Source organism: Leopardus geoffroyi, chromosome C2, assembly GCF_018350155.1.
Source record: "Leopardus geoffroyi isolate Oge1 chromosome C2, O.geoffroyi_Oge1_pat1.0, whole genome shotgun sequence".
NCBI lineage: Eukaryota > Metazoa > Chordata > Mammalia > Carnivora > Felidae > Leopardus > Leopardus geoffroyi.
The window spans coordinates 128,605,654-128,633,134 of NC_059333.1; the positions used below are offsets into that span (position 1 = coordinate 128,605,654).

Consider the following 27,481-nt stretch of genomic DNA (forward strand, 5'->3'; position numbering starts at 1 on the left):
GTTGTAGCGACTCTCCTATAATCCAAATACATCCAGGCTAATTCCCTGTGCATCCATGTCTTGCCTAGAAGTCTTTCATCTCAGAATAAAGACACCAAGTCATCGGTCCGTCAATAATAAAAGACAACCCAATAGAAAAGAGAATTATAATGTTTAGAGAAAATTTATACTAAGAGAAAAGTTTTTCAAAAACTTGGAAGTACTTAGACTGCCACAGTTCTTCCAGGTTCTAATTAAAAGGGTTATACTATAACTTTACTTGAGGTATGTGATACCAAAGACACTGCCATCTAGGAACCCCGCGGATGTTCATAGGAATCCAGCTTTTCCCGGGAATGCTGGTAGTCCAGTAAAACAAGAAAGCTGTCTTGATTTCCATTGAATCAGATTGTGATGCCTGTAAAATAGAGAGCTGTTGATTTATCTGCTTGACCTCTACACTCACCTGAGAGCTGTCTGCCAAGTTTGATCTGTGATGTGGTGCCAGAACTACAGGTCATTGTGTGGAGTTAGGTGACCAATCCAGAGCCCATTGGATTGTCACCTGCGGCTCTGGAATCTGCCTATCCAGGACTGGCTTGAGGAAGATGGCCACAAGAGATGCTAGGTGGCTGCTGTAGGTTGGCTTTTCAAGCAAATGTACCAGAACACCTGAACAGGAAAGTCTGGGAGTGCCTGGGTGGCTCAGTTGGTTAAGCTCAGGTCATGATCTCACAGTCCGTGAGTTCAAGCCCCCACTGGACTCTACTGACAGCTCAGAGCCTGGAGCCTGCTTCGGATTCTGTGTCTCCCTCTCTCTCTGCCCCACCCCTGCTCATGCTCTGTCTCTGCCTCTCAAAAATAATAAATAAGCATTAAAAATTAAAAAAAAAAAAGGGGGGGGGGGAAAGTCTGCAGAGCAAGACCTGAGAGGCTATGTTCGTGTGGCTTTCCAGTTCAAATCAGTGCATTGCTCTCTTCTGTAAAAGGGACCTCACGTGGTGCTGGGAATACAGCAGTGAACAAAAGTATGGCTCCTGCCTTTTTTAGTGGGGGAAACAAGCATTAAACCAAGAGTTATACGAATCTATGCTTTTAAATTGTGACATGCTAGGAAGGGAGAAAAGGATGTCACTTAGGCTGGGTACCTAGAAGCAAAGCCTGAGGCAGAGTTTCTCGTGTAGGGGATCTACTGAGGTTGTGATATCAGGAGGGGCTCATGAGGGAAACAGGATAGAGCAGAGGAAAAAGCTGAGCAAAGATACAGCCTCACGCTTGAGTCTAGCCTCAGCCAGGTTCCACAGGTGCTATGCAATGTGATGTCACCAAGAGTTTTCCCACTTTGAGGCAAGGGGCTGGGCCTTTGTATTCAATGGGCAGTGCGCAGTCATTGGTCTTGCCCCTCCCACCATCCCCCAGGGATGGCATAACCCAGGCATTGTCGGGGGACGAGGCTCTCCAGAGTACATGCCGCCATGAGCTCTTGGCATCCAACACAGAGCAAGTAGTCAGAGAATGGGTGCACAGACAGACCAGGGAAAGGGGATCTGGGCCCCAATAGCAACTACTACAGGGTATAGAGAGTGGGACTGGGGGGACCTGACTTAGATTAGATCATCACGGTGTGACATTGTGACAAGTAGCTTTTATAGCACGTAACTTCAAATATTAATTTTGTTTATGAACTTTTCCTACTCCAAGTAAGTGGTTGCTTTGTGCTTCCTGTTTCAAACAGAGGACAGGTGTGTTCAAAAACAACCATACCCCTAGTTTCGGATGCAGGGGAGAGGGGGAGGAGGAGCCTCTCAAGAGTAGTGGAGGAAGGCTGTGCCCCCGTCATTGGTTGGACCCAGTGAGATGAACTTCAGAGGTTCATTGTTTTGAGGTGTCTTCCAGCCTAGGCAAAACCCCAAGCACTGGAGCCACCTCCTTCCAGGGCCCCTCAGAATTGGCTATGAGGATAGCAGCAGTGACCCAGATGGGCTTAAGAGTAGAGGTCCTCACCCACTTTTGAGGTCATTCATGAACATCCCAAATGCTTGTGAGACCTTAAAAGGAAGAAAGGACACCCTAGTGACCACAGATGTAATTTCTGCAGTAGCACAGCAGAATGAGACCAAAAAGACTCAATTTGCTCTGGAGAAAATAAAGTGTGCGATTAATGTACCCACCTTGAGTTTAGAGCCAAGACCTGAAGAGTGGGAAAGAGTAGGGCGGGGGGTGGAATTTGAGGGATGAGGAGCTATGGCAGGGAGAGTGAATTGCATAAAGCCCAAAGGTGAGACTGGCATTACAATCAAGGCTGGCAGATACAGAGAAAGACAGATACCATATGTTTTCACTCTTATGTGGATCCTGAGAAACTTAACAGAAACCCATGTGGGAGGGGAAGGAAAAAAAAAAAAGAAGTTAGAGTGGGAGAGAGCCAAGGCATAAGAGACTCTTAAAAACTGAGAACAAACTGAGGGCTGATGGGGGGTGGGGGGGGGGAGGGGAGGGTGGGTGATGGGTATTGAGGAGGGCACCTTTTGGGATGAGCACTGGGTGTGGTATGGAAACCAATTTGACAATAAATTCCATATATTGAAAACAAAAAAACAAAACAAAAAACAAACAAAACAAAACAAAACAAAAAAACAATCAAGGCTGGCAGGTAAGCTGGGGGGAGGGCTGGGAGAGGGGCCTCAATCAGATCTTATTTTGTCAAATAGAAGTTACTCTAGGTTTGACCCTCAACAAAGTAGGGATAGATGGAACATACCTCAACATCATAAAGGCCATATACGAAAGACCCACAGCTGATATCTCAGAAAAACTGAGAGCCTTTCCCCTACAGCCAGGAACAAGCCAGGGAAGGCCACTCTCACCATTACTATTTAACACAGTACTGGAAGTCTTAGCCTTAGCAATCAGACAACACAAAGAAATAAAAGACATCCTAACTGGCAAACGTTCACTATTTGCCAATTTCAGGAGAAAACCTGAAAGACTCCACCAAAAACTTGCTAGAATACAGGAATTCAGCAAAACTGAGGATACAAAATCAGCACAGAAATCTGTTGCATTTCTATACACTAAAAACATATCAGCAGAAAAAGAAATCAAGGAATTGACCCCATTTACAATTTCACCAAAAACAATAAAATACCTAGGAATAAACCTAACCAAAGCAGTAAAAGATCTGTACCCTGAAAACTATAGGAAAATTATGAAAGAAATTGAAGAAGACACAAAAAAATGGAAAAGCACTCCAGGCTCATGGATTGGAAGAACAAACATCGTTAAAATGTCTATCCTACCAAAAGCAATCTACACATTTAATGCAATCCCCATCAAAATACCACCAGCATTTTTCACAGAGCTAAAACAAACAACCCTAACATTTGTAATGGACCAGAAAAGACCCCAAATAGTCAAAGCAATCCTGAAAAAGGAAACCAAAACTGGAGGCATCACAATTCCAGATTTCAAACTACATTATAAAGCTTTAGTGATCAAGACAGTATGGCATTGGCACAAAAACAGACACATAGATCAATGGAACAGAATAGAAAACCCAGAAATGGACCCACAACTATATGGTCAACTAGTCTTTGACAAAGCAGGAAAGAATATCCAATGGAAAAAAGAAAGTCTCCTTCTTTGATCTTCTGCATGTTACTGGGAACACTGGACAGCAACATGCAGAAGAATGAAACTAGGCCAATTTCTTATGCCATACACAATAATAAATTCAAAATGGATGAAAGACCTAAATGTGAAATAGGAAACCATCAAAATCTTAGAGAACACAGGCAGCAACCTCTTTGACCTAGACCGCAGCAACTTGTTACTACACATGTCTCCGGAGGCAAGGGAAACAAAAGCAATAATAAACTATTGAGACCTCATCAAGATAAAAAGCTTTTGCACAGCAAAGGAAACAATAAAACTAAAAGGCAACTGACAGAATGGGAGAATAGTTTCCAAATGATATATCTGATAAAGGGTTAATATCCAAAATCTATAAAGAACTTATCAAACTCAACACCCAAAAAACAAATAATCCAGTCAAGAAATGGGCAGAAGACATGAATAGACACTTTTCCAAAGAAGACATCCAGATGGCAAACAGACACATGAAAAGATACTCAACATTACTCATCATCAGGAAAATACAAATCAAAACCACAATGAGATACCACCTCACACCTGTCAGAGTGGCTAAAATTAACAACACAGGAAACAACAGATGCTGGCAAGGATGCGGAGAAAGGAGAACACTTTTGCACTGCTGGTGGCAATGCAAATTGGTGCAGCCACTCTGGAAAAAATTGTGGAGGATCCTCAAAAAACTGAACATAGAACTACTAAGGCTAAGTCTTAGACTTACAAGTCTTATAAGTCTTAGCCTTAGATCCAGCAACTACACTACTAAGTATTTACCCAAAGGATACAAAAATACTGATTCAAAGAGGTATGTGCCCCCTGATGTTTACAGCAGTATTGTCAACAATAGCCAAAGTATGGAAAGAGCCCAAATGTCCATGGACTGATGAATGGATAAAGATGCGGTATATATATACAATGGAATACTACCCAGTAACTTAAAAGAATGATATCTTTCCATTTGCAACCATGTGGATGGAGCTAGAGTGTATTATGCTAAGAGAAATACATCAAAGAAAGACAAATACCATATGATTTCACTCATCTGTGGATTTTAAGAAACAAAAACATGAACATATGGGGGGGTGGGAAGAAGAGAGAGGGAAACAAAGAACAAGAGACTCTTAAATACAGAGAACAGAGAGTTGACGGAGGGAGGTAGTGGGAGAAGGGCTAGATGGGTGATGGGTGCTCAGGAGGGCACTTGTTATGAGCACTGGGTGTTGTATGAAAGTGATGGATCACTGAAGTCTACTCCTGAAGCTAATATTGCACTACATGTTAACTAACTAGAATTTAAATAAAACTTTGAAAAGAAAAAAAAGAACTTACTATGGATTTGAGCAGGTGAGAACAGAGGTGGAATGACAGAAGAGCTTTGCATTGGCTCGAGAGCGAGATGACAGTGGCTTGAGCTAACAAGGTGGAGGTGGTATTAGACCAGGGTTATCTCTTAGAGGGAGAACTGTCCAGATGGGCCCAGTGAGAGGTGTATTTCATGACACCAGCACCCCAAGCATGGTTGTGGGGTTCAAAAGAGACTAGAGTGCCCAGTGTGAGCACTGGCATCATGACCCAGGGGTGAATCCTCTGAACGAGACACAGGGCTCCAGATGCAGCCTCCACCCCCCGGGAAGGTAGTATCTGTGTCCAGGAGCTGCCCATCCTTTGAAGCCCACTTAGACCCACTTCTTAACAATAGAGTAACAATCAACGACAGCCACAGTTAAACTGAGCACTTCTGAGTGCTTCAGGCACAAGATCTCTAGCCCTCACATCCACTTTTGAAGGTGAATATTATTGTACTCATGATCATGAGATGGCAACTCGAAATTGAACAACTTGTCTCAAGTTGAAGCCACTTGAGTAGTAAATGAATTGCAACCTAGGCTGGCTGATCTCCAAACCCATGTCCTCTCCCTGGACCATGTGGCCTCTCCTGTGAAATCTTCTGTGACCAGTCCTCTCTCAAATAGGCAGGAAATCCTATTGGGACACTTAGAACTTCAAAATGTTTACCTTTTTCTATAATTGAGATAAAAAAAAAAATTGTGAGGGACCCAGGAGCCATAAAACATTAAAAAATTCAACTTATTGCCACACCCGTATATAACTCCTATAACTCACAACTTTATCACTATGAGTCATACTGTTGTTTCTGGGTTTATACAAGGTTAATTCCCTAAAGGTGTGTTTTCAGATTTGGGGCGACCATAGTGAACAGCTTAATGTCAGTGCTATTTTCCCAGCAGGGGGCGCACAATTCTTTTGAGAAAGTCTGAATCGCAGGCAGGTCTTGGTAAAACAGGCTGAAGACACTGCATAAATGTGGTGTTTTGCTTGGAAGTGGTTCTGCAGGTCTTGGTTGCCCAGCACGCTGGGCAGGGGTTTGTGTGAATCCCTGGGATTCCGGGCGGCCACCCTGGGACTGGGCAGCTCACTTAGTGGGCTCCTCACTTGTGCTTTGTGGGGAGCCAAATAAGGGCACACAGAAGGTGAGGGCAGTTCAGAACTTTGATTACAGAAACAGGTAGCCAGAATCAGGAATTGTGCCAGCCTGTGGCCCCAACCCATACTTATAGTCAGGCCTGGGGACTTTCATTAAGCTATTTCCCAGCTCTCTGTGTTAAATTATTTGGAGAATTTAGGCATCATTCTAGAATGATACATTAGGCTCTAGAAAAACTGCTTTCCAAAGTTCCTGTCCTGATTTGGCCATGTTTTATGCACAGTTAAATCTGTTCCCCAGTTCCTTGTTGTGCCACACCCTGTCAGTGAACATAGGGTAGTGGAAGGGGGGAAGTGGCTGGCATGGAAAGGCAACTGGATGGTCTCTTGAGGAGACTTCACATCTTGTGGCCTTGGCCTCTGCACCTGGGCCAACCAGGACTCAGTTCATGGACATGCAGCCCATGTGGCAACACAGGGCTCACACTCAGAACAGCCTGTTGAGGCTGTCTTGAGATTCTTAACAATTATTGAACAAGGGGCCCCATAAATGACAATGATGGTCCTTAAAACTATGGCAGCCATCTGTAGGGGTTCCATGTTGGACAGTGACCAACTGGACCCAGAAAATGCCCTCACATTTCTGGAAATGAGAATTCAAGAAACCAACTGTGTGCCTTCGGGCTATCAGAAAAGTAGGCTCATCCAGAAGAAGCAATGGGAGAAAAGCTGGGGCAGACCTCCAGGCATCCTGAAAGCTGTTCCTGTTCCTCATGAAAACCTATAGACCTATTGATGAAATTGTTTCCTGAGCTTGACTGAGTCCTCTGTCATTGTTGCCATCCTACCCATGGGGTAAGAGGGTAGATAAAGAAGCAGTACAAAGTACATTAAGAAAGGTTTTGTAGACAGTTGAGAGAACTTGAAGCAAGGTTATCACCCAATCCCAGGGCATGTCTGTGCCTAAATCTTATCTGGCTTTTGGCCAAATACTATATGAACTTACACTCCATTGCCCTAGCTGTCTCAGAATAGAGCCCCTGACTGAAATAAGATATGAGAGCACAATTACAGAGCTGAGAACAATGGTCAACACACAAGTTCATGAAGGGCTTCTGCCTGGGTTTTTATTTCAGTTTACCTTATTGTGTTGAACCATACCAAAAAAAAAAATCTGTTTTGGGGGCACCCTAGGTGGCTCAGTTGGTTAAGCAGCTGACTCTTGGTTTTGGCTCGGGTCATAATCTCACAGTTTGTGACATTGAGTCCCATGTTGGGCTCTATGCTGACAGCACAGAGCCTGCTTAGGATTCTCTCTGTCTCTCTCTCTCTCTCTCTCTGCCCCTCCACCCTCTCTCAAAATAAATAAACTTTTTTAAAAAGCTGTTTTCATAGGTCAAAAATAGGCACAATTTCCTGGGGTTTTTTTGCTAATTTTATTCTTACCTAGAGCCAGTTGCACACATATACACACACAACACACACTGGATATGATGAGGGGAGGCAGGAGCTGGCAAAGGGTGGAGAATTTGAAAACAACCAAGTGACTCCAAAGGAAGTGAGGGTGGTTGATGTATAAACCCATCCCAGTTACTCCATGCCTTCCCTGATGACTCAGATCCCCTTTATCCTGGGGCCACCACCCAAGGGCAAAGGGGGTTTTCCTCCACCCACACCATGATCTTGCTTCCACTCTCTTGGCATCTCTGCCCATGCTTCCTGCCCTGTCCTCTTAGTCTCAAGCAGTCTCCCTGCCCCTACCACCAAGCACGCAGACTGGTACTCACTCTCACTGGCACACCATATAACTATGAGGGACTTCTTGAGGAAAAGAGAGGAGGCAGCATCCCTGCCTCTCTGCCAGTGGGGATGCCCTAACTCCTGTCATCAGCTAGGATCCCATATGGCCTCCCCCAGCTCAGCCCAGACAGATGGGGACGCGGGCTGTCCTGGGGAGGCCCTTCTCTCCAGTCCCATCTTTCTGGCTCTTGTGTTCCCCCCTGCTCTCCTCCCATCTTCTCTGGCTCTCAGCTCTCAGGGCTGTGTGGATGCTGAGAGTTACTCCTTCCCCTCCACCCACAGCTCCTGCTCACCCAGGGCTGCCCTCTGGGAGATGAGGCGCTCACGAATCTGAGTTCTCAGCCTGGGAGGACAGGGAGCAGTGGCTCCAGTTATACACAAGAAAAATGAGCCCAGTCTGGGTCACAGAGCCCACGGACTGCTACCTGCCTCTCATCTCACCCAGTTTCCCGCTTTCTCTCAGTCAACCAAGCAAGCAAGACTCCTCTGTGCATGTGTCTTTCCTCTCCTTCTTGCTTTTTTGCTCTTATTTAAGCACTTATCTAAACATCTTCCTCCACGTTAGACTTCTTTCATGCTACAAATACCTTTAAAGTAGAACATATGTCAGGCTTGCACCTTGTGTATTTTACATAAGTTACTTACTTGAAATGACGTGTAAGGAAACCATATACAGGCTGCTGCAAAATATAACAGCTAAAAGTACAGACTTTGGAGGCAGAAAAATATAGGTTCAGAACCCAGCGTAGCATGCACCAGCTACTTGTTCCCAAACAAGTCATTTACCTTTCTGAACCTGCTTTTGGATCAGAGATAGGGTTGACAATACTGCTCACATGATAGGCTTATTGGGGTACCAAATGAGCCAACACAAGTAAAGCACTCAGAACAGTTTCTGGCATATGGTGAGCACTTGAAAAACATTAGCTATTGTGGGTTTTCAACCAAGTAAAACATCTAAGCATTTCAAAGGAATTCTACATTGATACTCTGAAGTCAAGCAAAGAATAATTTTATTGTGTAAATAATCATTCCCAAAATAGTCCTCGGGAATTAAAAATTTTGCATGGTAGGAACAGCAGTGACTTAGGAGGCAGAAGGTCTAGATTCAAGTTCTAGCTCCACCACTTACTGACTGTGTGACCAGGAGCCTGTGTGGCAGCCTTTCTGAGCCTATATCCCAGGGGTTGGGAGTGAAATAAGTACAGTGTACTCAAAACTGCGGTGTAGTTATAAAACGATATATAGTTAAGTTAGATATCATAATCTATTTACTCTGTAAAGTTTTAACTGAGGTTCAAACTCGTGTTTCATGCAACCCCTTAATGCTAATTTAAATATAATACATGTGCATGTGGGCATATCTGTATGTGAATTTGCATGAACATGTTTTTTAAAGTCTGGAAGGAAAGGCAGCCAATTATTGGCAGTCACTGTGTCTAAGGACAAGGTCAGACTGACCAAGAAGGAAACTGTCATATCTAACATTACTTCCTGAAAAAGTGGTGAGATTATGGGTAATTTTTAAAAACTAATAATGTAGATACTGTGAACATCAGAATAGCATTGTTTAAAAAATATTCTGACTGATTTTGAATGTACATCTTGGGTGTGTGTTAAAACCTGCATCAGCATTCAGTAACTTTCATTCTGCTGACATTCCGCAGGAGCGCCAGCTCTATGCAAAGCACTCTAGGAGATGCCAAGGTGGATCAGATGTGGGAGTCTACCTGAGATTACAACATAGGGGACCAGATAAAACACTTATGCCAAGGGCAATAATCTAAGAAGAAAAGTGGTCAGTGTGCCTGGTGCACTATAAGTGCTCACTAAATACCTACTGGATAGATGGATGGATGGATGGATAAATAGATATAGAAAAAATGCCTTGGAAGAGGGGAATCAGAAGAGGAATAACCAGGGCTCCTGGCTGACTCAGTCAGTGAAGCATTCGACTCTCGATCTTGGGGTTGTGAGTTTGAGCTCCCCCATTAGGTAGGGATTACATTTTTAAAAAAGGAAGAGGAATAATCTAGAGCTATGGGGATTTAGGAAAGCTTTATGGAAAAGATAGCTTTTGAAAGTCTAGATTTAGACATCTAGAGATGAGAGGCAAAGTTGGCAAAGGGCCTTATGGTAATGATATCCTGTCATTTCTGTTTCAATCCCAGTGTTTTTTTCCCTCTCTTCCTTCCTTCTCACTGAGAGTAGAGCTGGTATGTTTGGAAACAGGTGGGAGGTTTTCTTGGCAGTCATGACGACCGGGATGATGGGGAAGTGGGTGTCAGAGAACACTGCTGCATTTAGTGGTATGTTGGCCAGGGCTGTTAAATATATTGCAACAAACAATTGTGATACCGATGGTGATCACACTGAGAAATACCAGTAAGTAAGAGAAGTATCATAAAGAAATTATTACAGTGTCACAGAGAAAGTGCTGACAAAGATATCTACACATATTTTCTGTTTTTGTTGGCCAAATCAAATCATATGACCTCCCTTCTAGGGAAGAAGCAGGGAAATCATACTGGAAAGGCCCATAGGGGTTGCTGAACAGAGAGCCTCTTAACAGAGATTAGACCTTGGTCCCGAGGAAAAGGAGACACAATCAGGTTTTTGACCAGGCTTTTGATCAGGTTTTTGTCATATCTGTGCTTTAGAAATGCCAACCCCCTATTTTTAAAGAGAACTAAAATGTGAAATGATAACAAGTTAATTTTTTCAAAGCTTTACACTACCTTGTTCTGCATCAGAGAAAGCTAAGAGCTCATTCTATATTTTACAAACTTCTCCAGATTTAAAGTATGATAAAAAAAATTTATTCAACAAATTATGCTGGGACAATCTGGGTAAACAAAAACAAAACTAAGATAGATCCCTACCTCAAACCACATATTCAAGATGGTTTAAAGAATTAAACCTAAGAAAATTTTAAAGATGTTAGGAGGAAATGTAGTTAAATACTTTAGGAACCCTGAGGCAGGGGAGGCCTTCCTAAGTAAAAACCGAAGAACCATAAAGTACAAAATAGAGAAGCTCAACATTTCTACATAACAAAAAAGGTAAAAGAGTAGAAGCTGGTTTTAACATACATAACAGACAAAAGATTCTTTTCCAGATAGCCTACCAAGCTAAGGCTTTGTATAAATTAATAAGAAAAAGATAACCCCAAATGACAAACGGGCACTAGGTATAACCAGGCAATTTGCAGAAAAAAAAAGATATGAAACATGAAAATGGGATTATGGCCAATATTTCAGATTGATTCACTCAACTCCATGCCTACTACCTTGTAGCTTGCTGCATCCTGGAGCCTAAAAAGCTAATGCCTACAATTCCCAGGCTCCCTTAGAGCTGAGCTTCTAAATGTAATCAGGCTTCCCCTGGCCATAGATACCCTCAAGAGACTGACTGACTCTCGTGACACTCGGGGTTAAGGGAGGTGCTTATTTTTTGCTTGGTTTGCTTTTTTTTTTTTTTTTTCCTGCATCAACAGAGCAGCAATCTCACTGTCTAGATGTAGTCTCCAGCTCCATAGATACTGTGGACAGGATGTAAGGTATCCACAATGCAGCTGAGGCAGCGTGGTCCTGGATACCAGGTATGTCTGAGGCCTCCAGGCTTCCAGATTACCAAATCGGCAGTTGGGGCACAGCCTCCCGAATCCCAGTTTCCTGGTCATGGCAGAAGTAGAGGCTCCTCTGGCAGGTTGGTTCTGAGCTGGAGTTCTGGGGGTCAGTCCTACTTTTTCATCTGATCTCACAAACTGTAAGCATCTGATTCCATATTTTAAATCAAGCAGTTCCCGTACTCTCTTTCTACTGATCTTTCTACATAAACTAAGCAGACTGGCTGCTGTCATCTGCAGCTGAACTCTGACACAAGGTCAGACTTATTAAAAATCAAAGAAATGCAAACTAAACCCACAGTGAAATGACTTCTCATTGATCAGAACGTGAATGATTATAGGGGTGTCTGGATGGCTCAGTCAGTTAAGCATCTGACTTCTGCTCAGGTCATGATCTCACAGATCGTGATTTTGAGCCCCACATCAGTCTCTGCTGACAGCTCAGAGCCTGGAGCCTGCTTCAGATTCTGTGTCTCCCTCACTCTCTGCCCCCCACTTCAAAAATAAATAAATGTTAAAAATTAAAAAAAAAAAAAAAGAATGTGAATGATTATAAAGTTGGATAGGGGCACCTGGGTGGCTCAGTCGGTTAGGCATCCAACTTCAGTCAGGTCATGATCTCACAGTTCGTGGGTTCAAGCCCCGCATCAGGCTCTCTGCTGACAACTCAGAGTCTGGATCCTTGCTTCGGATTATGTCTCCCTCTCTTTCTACCCCTCCCCTTCTCACACTCTGTCTCTCTCTCTCTCTCTCTCTCAAAAATTAAAAAAAAAAAAAACAAAGATAAAATTCAGTGTTGCTGAGGGTAAGGGGAAATGGGCTCTATTTTGGAGCTTGTGTATGTTGTTGCAACCATTCTGAAGAGCAGTTTGGCAGAATCTACACAAATATAAAGTGAGCATCATATCTAACCCAGCTAGGGCATCAGCCATCTAGGCATCGACTGAAGAGCTGTACTGCTACATGTCCTCAAAAACACATTTTCCACAGATATTAACTGCATCATTGTGAGTAATGGAAAGACAATAACAACTAGATGGATTGTCCATTAAGAGGGAACAGTTAAGAAAATTATTGCACAGCCATTCTTTGGAACGCTTTGCAGCAGTTAAAGAATGAGGCTGAGCTCCAAGCACTAATATGGAAAGATCCCAGACATACTTCCAAGTGAAAAATAAATGGCAAAACAGCACGTATAGTATGATCTCATTTATGTTTAAAAATACATATAACACAATGTGTTTCTATTTAAACATGCATATATCTGTATAAACACAGCCAAAGGTCAGAAGGACACAAACCAAGCTACTCTGTGGGGTGGGGGACGCAGGTGGAGGAGGGACTTGGGCAGGACTTGTGCCTCCTATCTACACTATTTGAATGTCTGAATAATTTACAGTAGGAATGTATTCTATTAGATGTCATATATTATGTAATTATATTAATACATAAATTAAGAGGTTATAAAACACTGTAGGGGCAAGCTTCCAACTTTCAAATGCCTAAGCAAAAGATATATAGAGATTGACTGATCTGTCAGCTATCCACCTATCATCTATTTATCTAGAAAGGGAGAAAGCAAATATGACAAAATGTAATGCACTGAATCTAGGTGAAGTGATATGGGTATTCATTGCACTCTTCTTTCAACTTTTCCATGATTTGAAACTTTTTTCATAATATAAAGTTGGAAATTAAAACATCACATGCACGTCCTTGGACCCCCACACACTTTTTCTGTGCAAGCAGATTTTTTTCAGAGGTGGGGGCAAAGCCTGTGCCTTGCACAGCTGCTAAAAAGCAAAACAGCATTGGCGATCCTTCCCACTGACTTCTTAGAGCAAGAGTGCCTCACTCCTGAAGACAGTGTCCTGAGTAACCTTCAGAGGCCTCCATGTGCATGAACTGGGATTGACAGCAGGCCTCTGCCCAGTCCCTCTGCAGGCACAGTCAGGGCCAGGACTTGCTGGGGAGCAGGGACCTAGCTGGCTCTCTAGAGGCCTGCAGAGCTCATGGCCAAGGGCACCTTTAATATCAAATACATACCCCCACACACACCAGTGCATATTTATGAAGCCCCATGAAAGGGGAAGTGGCCATTGGTAAGAAGGGGACCTGGGGGCTCCTTCTTGCCCACACCAGGGGGCTCTGAAAAGATTCCATTCATTTGAGCTGCTATACTCAAGACCTCCCATTCAGTCCTCATCCTGGTGTTTATTTTTGACCTAACAGTGTGAGGAGAATGGGGAAAAAAGGAATTGCAAAAAAAGGAACTGGAATTTTAATGAGAACCATCTGGAGAGTTTGCCAAGGGTATAATGTTTGGTACAAGAAAGTGATTCCTCAGCTTAAATGAGGAAGAAGAGACACGGAGCAAATTGTTATGTTGCGCTTACCCCCAAACCAATGCTGAACAGAACCACGTAGAACACTGGAACATGCGCATCACACAGGAACGGGGCTGCGACAGGGCTGCGGAGGGACGGAGTGCGCAGTGAGAAGGAATGTTTCTCCTCCGCCAAGGAGACTTTGAGGGATGGGTTGTGGTGGGCCGTGGGCCAGCGCCTGGAATCTGGGTAACCATGGAAACGGGCCCGCGGGTGACAACAAATACGGGATGGAATTTCAGAGTTCGCAGCCAAGCCATAGAGGAATGGGAAAGTTCGGGAAAGTTTTTTTGTTTTGTTTTGTTTTTTTGTTTTCTTTTGTTTTTAACCCGGGATTGAGGAAGGCACAGGAGGGAGCCACAGTGTTCCAAATAAATGGCTCCCTGCGCAGTCCCCCAACTGAGTCACAGGGAGCCAGATTCTCTGGGAGGCTCTATTTCCACTTTATTCTTTCCATTTGTTTATAACCCACCGCATTCCACCAAAGATTCCGTGGGGTGAAAGCCGCTCCTGAGGGGTCTCCGTGCACAGCCAGATCCCTGACTTCACTCCAGCATAATCCCATACCTTGAGGATAGCCACCTCCTGTGGGGATTTATTTGGGTGCATCCTCTCCATGCATCCTCAAAACAGCCCTGAGGCCAGGATGGCCAGATCCCCACCTCACAGATGGGGAAATGAAATTCTGAGAGCCAAGATCTCTCAGAAACAGAGGGGCTTTCTGCCCCAGCCCAAGCCCATCTTCCTTGCACCACGCCATTGTACCTGTAATCTTTATTCTGGAAACAAATGAATAATTGTGGTATTCCGCATTTATGAAGAAGACTAGGAAAGCCTCTTACATCTATTGGTGTGCAAATGCCACTTAACCATGTAGCTGCAGAAGCAGGCCTTGATTGAATGGGAAAAGATTTCTATGATGGAAGGAAGAAATTTTTTACAATTACTGGACAGAAAAATTAAAGAACCATGGACTCTAGAATTTTCTTCTCTGAGGTGTTTAAAAATAGAATGGCTGGCATCATGCCTTGGGCAGATCAGGGCCTGGGACTAAAGGAACCATAGACATCCACTCCAGGCTCCATGCTTTGCAGATGGGGAAACCAAGGCAGAATCAGGCACTGGGCCCCACATCCAGTACAAGGTTCTTTTCTTGACAGCATGTCCCGGGAGCCCCCAAACAAGCCCATAGTAGACCCTCGGAGTACACAGGTAGGTTTTGGCGAAATGGTATGAATCAGCAGGGTTAAAACAGGAGGTAATAACAATTGTTGCAGAACAGAGGATTATTAAATCTGGGATCAGACTCGGGGGTACAGGGATGAGTAGGGTGGGGAATATGCCTAACGGATTGACATCCTGAGAAACCGAGATCCATACAGTGCAAAATCCACTTAAGTTTTGCTGTTATGACCATCATTAGTTAAGAAGGAGCCTCTGCTCATCTCTTTTGCATTGTTGGTGGGAATGCAAGCTGGTGCAGCCACTCTGGAAAACAGTATGGAGGTTCCTCAAAAAAACTAAAAATAGAACTACCCCACGACCCAGCAATTGCACTACTAGGCATTTATCCACGGGATACAGGTGTGCTGTTTCGAAGGGACACACGCACCCCCATATTTATAGCAGCACTATCAACAATAGCCAAAGTATGGAAAGAGCCCAAATGTCCATCGATGGATGAATGGATAAAGACGATGTGGTATATATATATATCTACAATGGAGTATTACTCAGCAATCAAAAAGAATGAAATCTTGCCATTTGCAATTACGTGGATGGACCTGGAAGGCCTTAAGCTAAGTGAAATTAGTCAGTCAGAGAAAGACAAACATCATATGACTTCACTCATATGAGGACTTTAAGAGACAAAACAGATGAACATAAGGGAAGGGAAACAAAAATAATATAAAAATAGGGAGGGGGACAAAACAGAAGAGACTCATAAATATGGAGAACAAACAGAGGGTTACAGGAGGGGTTGTGGGAGGGGGGATGGGCTAAATGGGTAAGAGGCACTAAGGAATCTCCTCCTGAAACCAGTGTTGCACTATATGCTAATTTGGATGTAAATTTAAAAAAATAAAAAATAAAATAAAGAAATTCTAATTCAGATCGAGAAAAAAACAAAAAAAAGAAGGAGCCTTTGCTCTGAAAAGAGAAAGAGACTCAACAGTTAAGAATTTAGCAAAGAAGATAGTTTTAAATCAGCAAAGTTACATAACTTTATAACAGTTTCAAGAAATCATCTTGAAACTTCATTAGCAAAAAATGTCTCTGAATAAGCCAACAGGAAATAAAGAAGTGCAAAGAATTTCTGGAAATAGAGGAGTGGTTTTGTTTGTTTGTTTTTAAAGTGGAAAAAAAAAAGACATTTTAAGGAAAAAGGAAGCCCTGACCCACATAAAGATAGGGTTTCAGCCACACTAATTTGAGAGCAAGAAGAGAAAAGAGGAGAAAGTGGAAGCCTCAGCAGTGGAGTGAGTGCCCAGGCCCTTGAGGGCTTTGCGTGGGTTGCTGAAAACACCTACAGTCCCAGAAAAATGGGCTCACGACACAGAGCCAGTTTGACACTAAAAAAGAAATTTCATTCACTGAAAGATAACAAATCTGCATGAGGCTGTCCACAGCCCTGTTGAAGTTTACAGAGTAACTTAAAAATTGCTTCAGTGCTTAACGATCTGGGAATACGTGCTATTTTATCCTGAAGTCACTGATTTTCCCGAAAGCTCTGCTTTGTCACTTTTTACCCTGAAAACCTCTATTTCTCTTTTTCAGTCATTAAAAATGGGAGAGAAAGTGTCATTTTTTTCTCAGCAAATGTTTTTGACAACTTACTCTATGCCAAGCCCTGAATACAGCACTGCTATCGTATCAGATTATTACTGCCTCTTGGACTTACTACCATTTCTAAGTTTTTAATATTAAAATGCAGAGTCCACTGTGAATCTATAAAACGTTGAGAGTTTTCCATCTTCAAATACTATAAGCACTATGCAAGCTTAAAGAGGCCACTGCTCATTCCTAATGAGAATCTTCTGTTTATGATTCATGGATTAAATCCCTATAAATGGTTTTATATACATGCCCAAAATATGTGGATCCACACGATGTCTGAGAGTATTCATGTAAGTATGTATCTCCTCGTGAGAAAGTGTGTGTGGGAGGGAAGGAGTAAAACTGTTTTCATTTTATTTAAAAAAAATTTTTTTAACTTTTATTCATTTTTTAAGAGATAGACATAGAGCGTGAGCAGGGGAGAGGCAGAGAGAGAGAGGGAGACAGAGAATCTGAAGCAGGCTCCAGACTCTGAGCTGTCAGCACAGAGCCGGATGCAGGCCTCAAACCCAGGAACTGCGAGATCATGACCTAAGCCAAAGTCGGACGCTTAACCAACTGAACCACCCAGGCACCCATATTTTTAAAAATTTTTTAGAAATTTTATTTTTTATGTTTTTACTCATTTGTTTTGAGAGAGAGAGAGAGAGAGAGAGAGAGAGAGAGAATGCATGCAGGAGGGACAAAGAGAAAGGGAGATAGAGAATCCAGAGCAGGCCCCGTACTGTCAGCGTAGAGCCCAATGTGGGCTTGATCCCAGGAACAGCAAGACCATAACCTGAGCCAAAACCAAGAGTCGGACGCTTAACCAACTGAGCCACCCAGGTGCCTCCAAACCGTTTCCATTTTAAAATCGTTTTCATTTTAAAAAGCTAGAGGGACAAGCAAAAACTATTCATATACATCATATACTTCTTTAAAAGAAGTGAGTATAGCTCTCTCCTCCAGCCACCAAAGATGCCAAAAAGAAAAAAAGCTAAGGGGAAGAAGGTGGCCCTGGCCCCTGCTGTGGTGAAGAAGCAGGAGGCCAAGAAGCTGTCAATCCCATTTGAGAAAAAGCCCAAGAATTTTGGCATCGGACAGGATATCCAGCCCAAAAGGGACCTCACCCATTAGGTCAAATGGCCCCTTTACGTTGGGCTGTAGCGGCGAAAGCCTGTTCTCTATAAATGTGTAAAAGTGCCTCCCGCGATTAACCAGTCCACCCAGGCCTTGGATCATCAAACAGCTACTCAACTGCTGAAGCTGGCCCACAGACAGCAAGACAAAGCAAGAGAAGAAGCAGAGATCATTGGCCCAGGCTGAGAAGAAAGCTGCCAGCAAAGGGGATGTCCCCATTAAGAGGCCACCTGTCCTTCAAGCTGGGGTTAATATTGTCACCACCTTAGTGGAAAACAAGAAGGCTCAGCTGGTAGTGATTGCATGTGCTGTGGATCCCACTGAGCTGGGGTTGTCTTCTTGGCTGCCCTATGTCGTAAGATGGGGTTCCCCCCTGCATCATCAAGAGGAAGGCCAGGCTGGGGCATTCTGGTCCACAGGAAGACCTGCACCACTCTCACCTTCACACAAGTTAACTTGGAAGACAAAGGAGCTAAGCTGGTAGAAGCCATCAGGACCCATGACAATGACAGATATGATGAGATCCATTGTCACTGGGGAGGCAATGCCCTGAGTCCAAAGTTGGTGGCTTGCATTGCCAAGTTGGAAAAGATAAAGGCCAAAGAACTGGCTTCCAAACTAGGGTAAGTGGATGCTGTTGAGTTTTCTGTACATTAAAGTAATTACAAGTTCTCTTTCAAAAAAAAAAAAAAAAAAAAGTGAGTGTATAGGGCATAACGATGGGAGAAGCCAATGCATTTCCAAATTGTTATTCCTTTAGCCCTTGAAAACATTAGTCTTCAATGAGAAACCATGGGCTTGTGTTTTCAGTAATAATTACACTCTTCTTTTTTTTTTAATTTCAGTGATTTTTAAAGACCTCTTTGAACCTTTTTAAAAATCACTTTTAACCTTTTATTAAAAAAAAACCTTTTATCCTTTTATAAAAATCTTTATTAAAAAACCTTTATTGGGGCACCTGGGTGGTTCAGTCCGTTGAATGTCCAAATTCAGCTCAGGTCATGACCTCATGACTTGTGAGTTCGAGCCCTGTGTCAAGATCTGTGCCGACAGCTCAGAGATGGGCGTCTCCTTTGGATGCTGTCTCCATCTCTCTCTGCCCCTCCCCCACTCATATTCTGTCTCTCTCAAATATAAATAAACATTTAAAAAAAGTTAAAAACAACTTTCATTACTCAGGTGCTCAGTACTTCAGTGATTATTACACTGAGAGAAAGGGCCCCCGCTGTGGGCATGGTGATCTCCACACCATTACATCACACAGTGCTAGCCTGAGTTGAAAGGCCTTAGACAAGATCATCTCAGCCCAGGTGCCCAAATGTTTGTCATGAGAAAGTGTTCTCCAGGCAAGGTGTCCCTCTCTGACCAACTCCAGACTGTGCCCACTGGATGAGCAGAAGCCTCTGTACTGGATATGCTCTGAGTGAGGTGCACCCTGCAAACCCCTTCCTGCCCCCTCCCTGCCCTGTCCCTATGGTTTGCTTCTAGCCTTCATGGGAAGAAGCAACCAGAAATATTGGAAATATTACTCAAATGCTCTATATTATGTGAACTGATGAGCATCACTTCTGTTTTTGTCAAAATGCCCAGGTGAAGCTGGGCTTTTCAACAATAATTCTAATGAAAACTACAAGCCAAAAAACGTTGGGCTCCAATTTGTATTATGCTGTCAAATAGAGAAGCCCAACAAGCAAATCTGTATCCAGGTAATATCCTGTATCCAACAAGGAAACCTGCAATATCATTGTATCATTTGGAATGCTTTCAGTTGCAAGTAAAACGAAACTCAACTAACAAAAGTTTAAGCAGCAAGGGAATTTATTATTTCATATAACCAATCCAGATCCATGGCTGATTAATTCCACAACTAAATAAAATCACCCAGAACCCAGGTTCTTATCTATCTTTAAGGTTCTTGTGTCCTCCTCAGCTGTCAGCCTGCTCCCTTCATGATCACAATATAGTGGCCACAACTCTGGGCAACACATCCTCACATCAGAAGCAGAAAACTGATTATCTTTTTAGTTGTGAACGTGGAGCAGAGGTGAATACCTCTTACCACACACACACACACACACACACACACACACACACACACTGGATGGATATAGCCATGTGGGCTGCTGGAAGCCATCTTGTAACTATGTGGTGAGTACATAGCTGAGAATGACCTGAATATTCAGAAGAGAGAAGAACCAAGCCAAGAACAGGTAAAATTGGAGATGAATGTCATTCTGAAGCCACATATGCCCTTGGCCTTTTTAGTTACATGAGCCAATAAATTCCCTGTTTGAGAGGACAATTCAGGGTGAATTTTCTGTCACTCACAACACAGAGACCTCATTCATACACCTTGTGTAATTTTTCCAAAGCTAGACTAATCCTCTAATTTTGTTTTTCTTTTTAAAAATATTACTAGTTGAGACATTCTACAATATACCTGGCCAGCATTCTTTAAAGCTGACAAGATCATAGTCACAGATTGGAGGATTTTAAGGAGACATGCTTAAATGCATGTAGTGGCCTGGATTGGATACTTGGAACAGACAAAAGGATATTGGTGAAAAAATTAGGGAAATCCAAATAAAATCTGTAGCTTAGTGCATAGTATTACACCTACGTTAATTTCTTAGTTTTGACAAATGTGCTGTGGCTATGTAATGAGTTAACATTAGAGAAAACTGGTTAAAAGTTACATGGGAACTCTCTGTACTATCTTTCACAACTTCTCTGTGAATCTAAAATTATTCCAAAATTAGAACTTTAAATAAATATATTACTGGTCGCTAATACTCCAAAATCTAGTCTAGTAAACACTGAACTCATCTGACTCTTCCAAGTCACAGATGAGAAGGTTAAGTCCCAAAGATTTTGGGACTTGCCCATGGAACCTGGAGATTCATGTCGGAGCTGAGCCTGGGACCCAGGCTGCATCACCTGGACACAGAAACACCCTGCAGCTCAGGGACCCCAGGACTTCACTCAAAGGAATTAGTTTCCATAGAAACAGCTCTTCTCTAAGCACACTAAATTCCCTTGCTGCTCTCCATATTAGCTCTGGACTATTACATTTCAAAGTCCATTTTTCACATTAATAAATTACACAAGTATAGCAGCCCAGGAATGAGCTTATAACACCATGCAAAAGGAATTTCTACCAGAAATTTAAACTACCATATGGTCAAAGGATTAACATTAACCATAAATAGAAACCATCACATTCTGTGGTGCCTTCCAATGACACTCATATGAATTAAGGATTTTCTCAAAAGCAATACACTAAAAATGTTAACCCAAGCCACAACATTTCCAAAGAAAGATGTTGAAGGGGCTGTATCTCAAATAACTTAGGTGAGAGTGAACATAGCATTCTGGAAAAATCTATATAAGATGACTCAAAAAGTGGCTCTAGTGATGGAAGACATTGATGTTAAAGAAGCAGTTGTACAGATTGGGTAGAGTATGCCTCTTAAAATGTAAAGGAAAAAGTAGAATAAGCCACAGCCCTCCAAGAGTGATCTCTTCTACCATAGTGAATTCCTTCATGTAGAGTTTAATGACACAACCGCAGGATTAGACACTTTGAGTAAAAGGGAAATACCCCCAATCCACCTACTTTCCCCCAAACCTTAGCAATCTCATCCTCTAGGCTCCCCCTCCTGTAATGTTTTTCTGTCATCTGCACCCCAGTACTCAGAGCTGAGTCCAGAGTTGGTGACCAATGTTAGCTCCCTTCTCTCCTTGTTTTCCCCACCCAATAATTATTCCTCTTCCATCTTGTGAGCACTGGACTGGCCCTTGGGCAGCACCCAGGCATCTGCTGGAATGCTGATCCCAGAATGTCAGAACCCAAGGGATCCCTGAGAAACATGGACTGAAGTATGCTAATTAACACCCTTCCCTATAATTTCTGGTGACTATTGGAATTATCTGACAAAAGTTATGACAGTATTTCCCCTTCATTGGCACAGAGATGACTTAGGAAGCACATCATGATAGAGGAAAACCACAATTTCTGGTGTTGGCTACAGTGTCCCCCATTAGCTAATGGTTATATGACAGAAGATAAAAAATGATCTTGACAGTCAGGAATAATGGGCCCCAAATTACAAAATGTAATTTAGAAAGAATGTAGGCAGTGCCCTACAGTTAGGTTCCAAAAAGTGCCTTGCAGAGGCCCAGGAGGCAGCATGTGACGCCAGCAAGAGCAGAGACCAGGCCCTGGGAGTGCCCGGTCCCAGCCAGAGCCTCTGACCAGCTGGCCATGCTTGGACAAATTGCTAGCTTCAGGGGATGCAGCTTTCTCATCTGGAAAATAAGAAACTCAAACGAAATGATCTTTCACGTACTTCCCAGATTTGAAGCAATTCTCTGCCAATGGTAGAAAGATGACTCAGTGAATTGTGGCTCGTCCCCATGATAGAGTATCATGCAGCTGTTACAGGCCCCATGTTTCCCAAGAAAATCTGATAACATGAGAAAGTGCTTGTGACATGAGGGAAAAAATAAATATGGGTTGTGGTTTTTATTTTGCAAAAAGAAATAGAGATGCTTCCGCGGAAAAACAAAACGACTAGAAGGGAATAAAAAAGTATTAGAAGTGTTGGCCATAGGTGGGTTAGTTTTTGTCATTCAAAGCTCTGAAAACTGTATTAATCATCACAAAGGTAGTAAATGCTTGATTAAAAAATACTCCAATGATACACGAGTATATACAAGAAAAATTAAAGTTTCTCCCTTTCTGTCTCCCACTGCCACTCCCTAGGTGTAACCTATACTAACATTGTGAAATAAGTCAGACTTCACTGTGTTTAAAGCTAAATTTGCTTGAAGCATCCTTTGTTTCAAGCAGTCCACAAAGAGAAAACTAGAAACAGAGATGGTTTTTATTTTCTCCCTTATAAACCTTAGGAAGAGAACTTCCATGAAATATTAGAATAAAAGTAAGAATGAGGATAAGAATAGAAATAATAAAAAAAAAAACCCAGGTACTAGCACATTTGTAAATGGTTTTAATAGAAGTCTAATAATCAGTTTTATAATGACTGTGATATTTGGAGTATTTTTATTTCTTAAAGTATTTGAAGTATTTAAGAAAGTCTGATATAATGGATTTGTTTTAGAATGGGATTTATAATAAAGGGATTTCTAAACATGATAAATGTTTAGAAGATTAAATAATTTCCCATCAATGGGAAAATGACTAGGGAAATTTAATTTGTGAGTCAATGAGTTTTGATTTATAATTGTGTAAGTATTGTGTGAACATGTAGAGAAATACAGTGCATTTAAAATTAATGGAATGTTAATCATTTGAGAAATTTGGAACATTGACAAATGAACCATTAAACAAAGTACAGGAGTACTAATTCTTCTCCATCCTCAAAAGCCCTCAAACATTAAAAAGTTATTTACGTACATGCTCAGAAGCCAGGCCATACTTTGTTGAGGACCCTGTTGGCTAAGCCTACAGCTCAGGACATAGGAAGGGAGAAGCATGGAAGTCAGCCTCCATCAGGACCTGAGGACCCCCTGCCTCTGCCAGAGCAGTACCTAAATAGGAGACTCAGTCCCAGTTGGCCACAGATTCTCACCTGTGACCAGCAGGGTGACACCTTTTGTGGTAAGGGCCACAGCAGCAGCAGAACAGAAGTCTCAAGGGATCTCAGAGGCATCAACTGTGATGCTGATTTCTGGCTTCTGGGATAGGTCTGAGTTCTACTCCCACCATGAGGCAGGATAACATACAAGTGAACGCAAATTAACAACTTGGATGGTTACTTGTCCATTTATCCCAGAAGGGTAGACCCCAGGAAGAGAGAAAAATAAGTTCAGATTTGAGGCTTGAGGTCTATAATTAGAATACTGCAAAAAGAGATATGACCTTAATTGTACCCCAAGCAGATGAAGTGGGACATATTGGTTACTTTCAAATCTGTCATTCAGGTGGAGTGCTATTGCTCTGCTCCCAAGCATCTATTCTTTTTTTCCCTCTAGGTAGCTATACCACACTTCCCTTCTGGAAGAACACCTCTCCTCATGCTCAGGACATTTGTTTCTAGTGCCACTGATCCCTATTCATTGCTTTACCAGGGAATGTAATCAGGACCAGCCAGTCAGGGCATCACTTGTAAACTGCTGTGAGCCTAGAGTTCCAAGGACTACCCCACGGAGCTCTAGAATGAACCCAACACAAAGGAAGGCTGAGCCTGTGGTCTAGACAGGGAGAAAACAGACACCAAATGAAGACAGTCCTGGTGCTTTTCTTGGACTTCTCAGTTACATAAACCAACAAATTATCTTTTTGGTTTAAATCAATTTGATGTGAATTTGCAGTCATTTGTTACCAAAGGAGTCCTAACTCATACACATAGATCAGAGGGCTTAAAATAATCTAGAAACTTCATCAGGGAGAGAGGTGAGGAATTGGATATGTAATTCTGAGACAAGAAGACTCAGACTACAAGATAACTCTCTTCAAATCCCCCCTACATAAATGTTCCAGAAGATTAAATGTCCACTCAATAAGTAGATGAGCTTCCTAATTACTAAAGTTGTCCAATAAAGGGACCAACTCCTTCAGATGGAGGTGAACCCTCCATTAGAAGAACAATCCAGTCAAGGATGGATGACAAGGATGTTAGCACTGAGATTCCTTCACTGGGTGGGAAGTGTGACTCTCAAATGACTGAGATAGTCAACAGAAATTGGCTCTAATAGTCAACAGAAACCAGGGAAAGTGAGTGAAGGTGCTGTAAACCTCTGCAAAGTTTTGACCAGTGAGAAGCTCTGGTGCTCTTTGAATTGGATTTGGTTTTAGCCTGATGCTGCATAGTGACAGAATTAATGTGGAAGTCAGAGAAATCACTGGAAAGCACTGAGAACTGACCACTTCCCTCTCATAAACCACGAGTTGCTTAAATAGGAATTCTGTAGTTGGTTTGGAATGCTGAGTTTGCAAAGCCACTTCTGTTGATTTGGCCAAGATGAGAGTAAAACATGGAAGAGGCCAGCCCAGAAGTTTGGTGGGAACAAAGGATTCTAGACACACCTGCATGTATGTGTTACTGTGGAAATGACTAAAGTCAGCTCAGGTCCCACATCCCATTACCAGTCTGTGATCCCTGCACCAACACACACCTAGTCTTAGGTGCCCAGAGATTGAGATGGGCACAGACCATTAAAGTTTTCATTAGTATGGCAGGTTGGTTATTTTCATCACATAACCTACTTCTCTGACCTATACCATACATCACACTTCAGCCATCTGGACTTTCATTTGATTCCTGAAACACACCTACCTCATCCCATCTTAGAACCTTGGCTTTTTCTTATTCTTCTATATACCCAGAAAGCTCTACCTCTAGGTCTCTATATGGCTGACTTTTGGGGTTGTTCAAGCCTTAGCTCAAATGTTAAACCCTCTGTGAGTTCTTTCCTGACCACTAGTCCAAATTAGCAACTCTGTCCCCAAACACATGTCCTCACCCAGAGAGAACCCATCCTCTCTATCACATCATCTCTTTCATTGTCTTCTTGGAATTCATTACTATTGGAAATTGTCTTCTTATTTATTTGCAGCTTTCCTTTCCATTAAAGAATAAGCTCTGTGAAAGCAGGGACCTTGCCTGTTTTGTTCATTGACACATCCTCAGCTTCTAGAACAATTCCTAGCATGCGGTTCACATGTCATGAATGTTTCTGGAATAAATAAAAAATAGTTGAGTAAACCTACTTATTGTCACCTTGATCTTGGAGAGATTTTCTTCTATATAATATAATGTTTTCTGGAAGACAGAGTAAGTGAATGACTGGGGTAGACAGAGACTCTTGTTGAAAGGACTTGTCCCTGGTATGGCAACTTGCCCTTGAATTGGCTTACTATCGTGTGGTGACCAGAAGGGAATACAGGACTTTATCCAGAGCCCAGCCTCTTCCGTGAGCACCTCTAATATACTCGAAAGAGTGAGCTAACCTTATTTTTTAAAAAAGGAGCTACTAGTGGGGCACCTGGGTGGTTCAGTCAGTTAAGTATCTGACTCCAGCTCAGGTCATGATCTCGCAGTTTGTGAGTTCAAGCCCCACGATGGGCTCCGTGCTGACAGCTCAGGGCCTGGAGCCAGCTTCTGATTCTGTCTCCCTCTCTCTCTCTCTCTCAAAAGTAAATAAACATTAAAAAATAATAATAAAAATAAAAAAGGAGCTACTGCTCAGCAGCCATTGGGACTCACTGCCCTTTCAACCCATTGTCTCCTTTGGTCCTTGATGAAGATAAGCATACACAGAGCCTTCCCTCCTCCACTCTGAAAGCCCAGTGAGTCTTGAGTGAAACTCAACTCTTGGGGCGCCTGGGTGGCGCAGTCGGTTAGGCGTCCGACTTCAGCCAGGTCACGATCTCGCGGCCCGTGAGTTCGAGCCCCGCGTCGGGCTCTGGACTGATGGCTCAGAGCCTGGAGCCTGTTTCCGATTCTGTGTCTCCCTCTCTCTGCCCCTCCCCCGTTCATGCTCTGTCTCTCTCTGTCCCAAAAATAAATAAACGTTGAAAAAAAAAAAAAAATTAAAAAAAAAAAAAAAAAAAAAGAAACTCAACTCTTGAGTGTGTCTATTGTTTTTCCTCTTGGTTTAGACAAATAATTACTTATTGGCATCTCCGGTGCCTGAGATAATTGATAGAGGATGGTTTTTAAAGTCTGAGTGCACATCAGCAAAGCCAGGCTTGGATCACCTTCCAAAGGACTTTGCCCCATGGGGAACTTCTTTCATGAGAAGAGACTTGTAATTATTTAAATGAAAGAAGATGGGAGGAGCACCCTCTGGAATGTCATCTAACATGCTTTCCTGAGTTGGGAGCAATTGCAGGGCACCCTAAACATGTTGGCCAACACATACAGAACTGGCTTTAGCATTCTGGGGAAGTCTGAGTACAGGGGGTTGGGGAACAGGCTTCTTACAAGGAATTTTTTTAAAGCATCTTGAATACAAGAATGGCATCTCCAGCAGTGGGGCCACTATTTGGGAGAGAGAGATTGCTCAGTGATGGAGTAAGGGCGTGAATAGATACACCCCAGGGACCATATGCATTAGAAAGGTGGCCATGGGAGATCTAATTTTTGGCTAGCATACTAAACTATTGGGACACATTTAATTTCTTGGTTTGCTTTTTTAGCTGCTGCAAGCACAAAAATATGGTCCACCCTCCATTCACTCACTCATTTATTCATCAACCAATATCACTGAGTAGCTGTTATGTTTCAGACACTATTTTTTTGGTTCTAGGGAATCAATGCTGAAAATGGGATAGACAGGGTCCCTTTGCTTATAGGGCTTACATTCTAAAGAGGAAGCCAGAAAATTAAGAGATATTTGCACAAGAAATTAACAACACATATAAATTTATATGTAGGGGGGCGCCTGGGTGGCGCAGTCAGTTAAGCGTCTGACTTCAGCCAGGTCACGATCTCGCGGTCCGTGAGTTCGAGCCCCGCGTCCGGCTCTGGGCTGATGGCTCAGAGCCTGGAGCCTGTTTCCGATTCTGTGTCTCCCTCTCTCTCTGCCCCTCCCCCGTTCATGCTCTGTCTCTCTCTGTCCCAAAAATAAATAAACGTTGAAAAAAAAATTAAAAAAAAAAAAATTT

General features: G+C 42.6%; 1 pseudogene; it reads left to right on the forward strand.

The window, feature by feature from the left end:
- Positions 1-17,679: 17,679 nt before the first annotated feature.
- LOC123611538 lies at positions 17,680-18,647 on the forward strand (annotated as a pseudogene).
- The last annotated feature ends 8,834 nt before the right edge of the window (positions 18,648-27,481 follow it).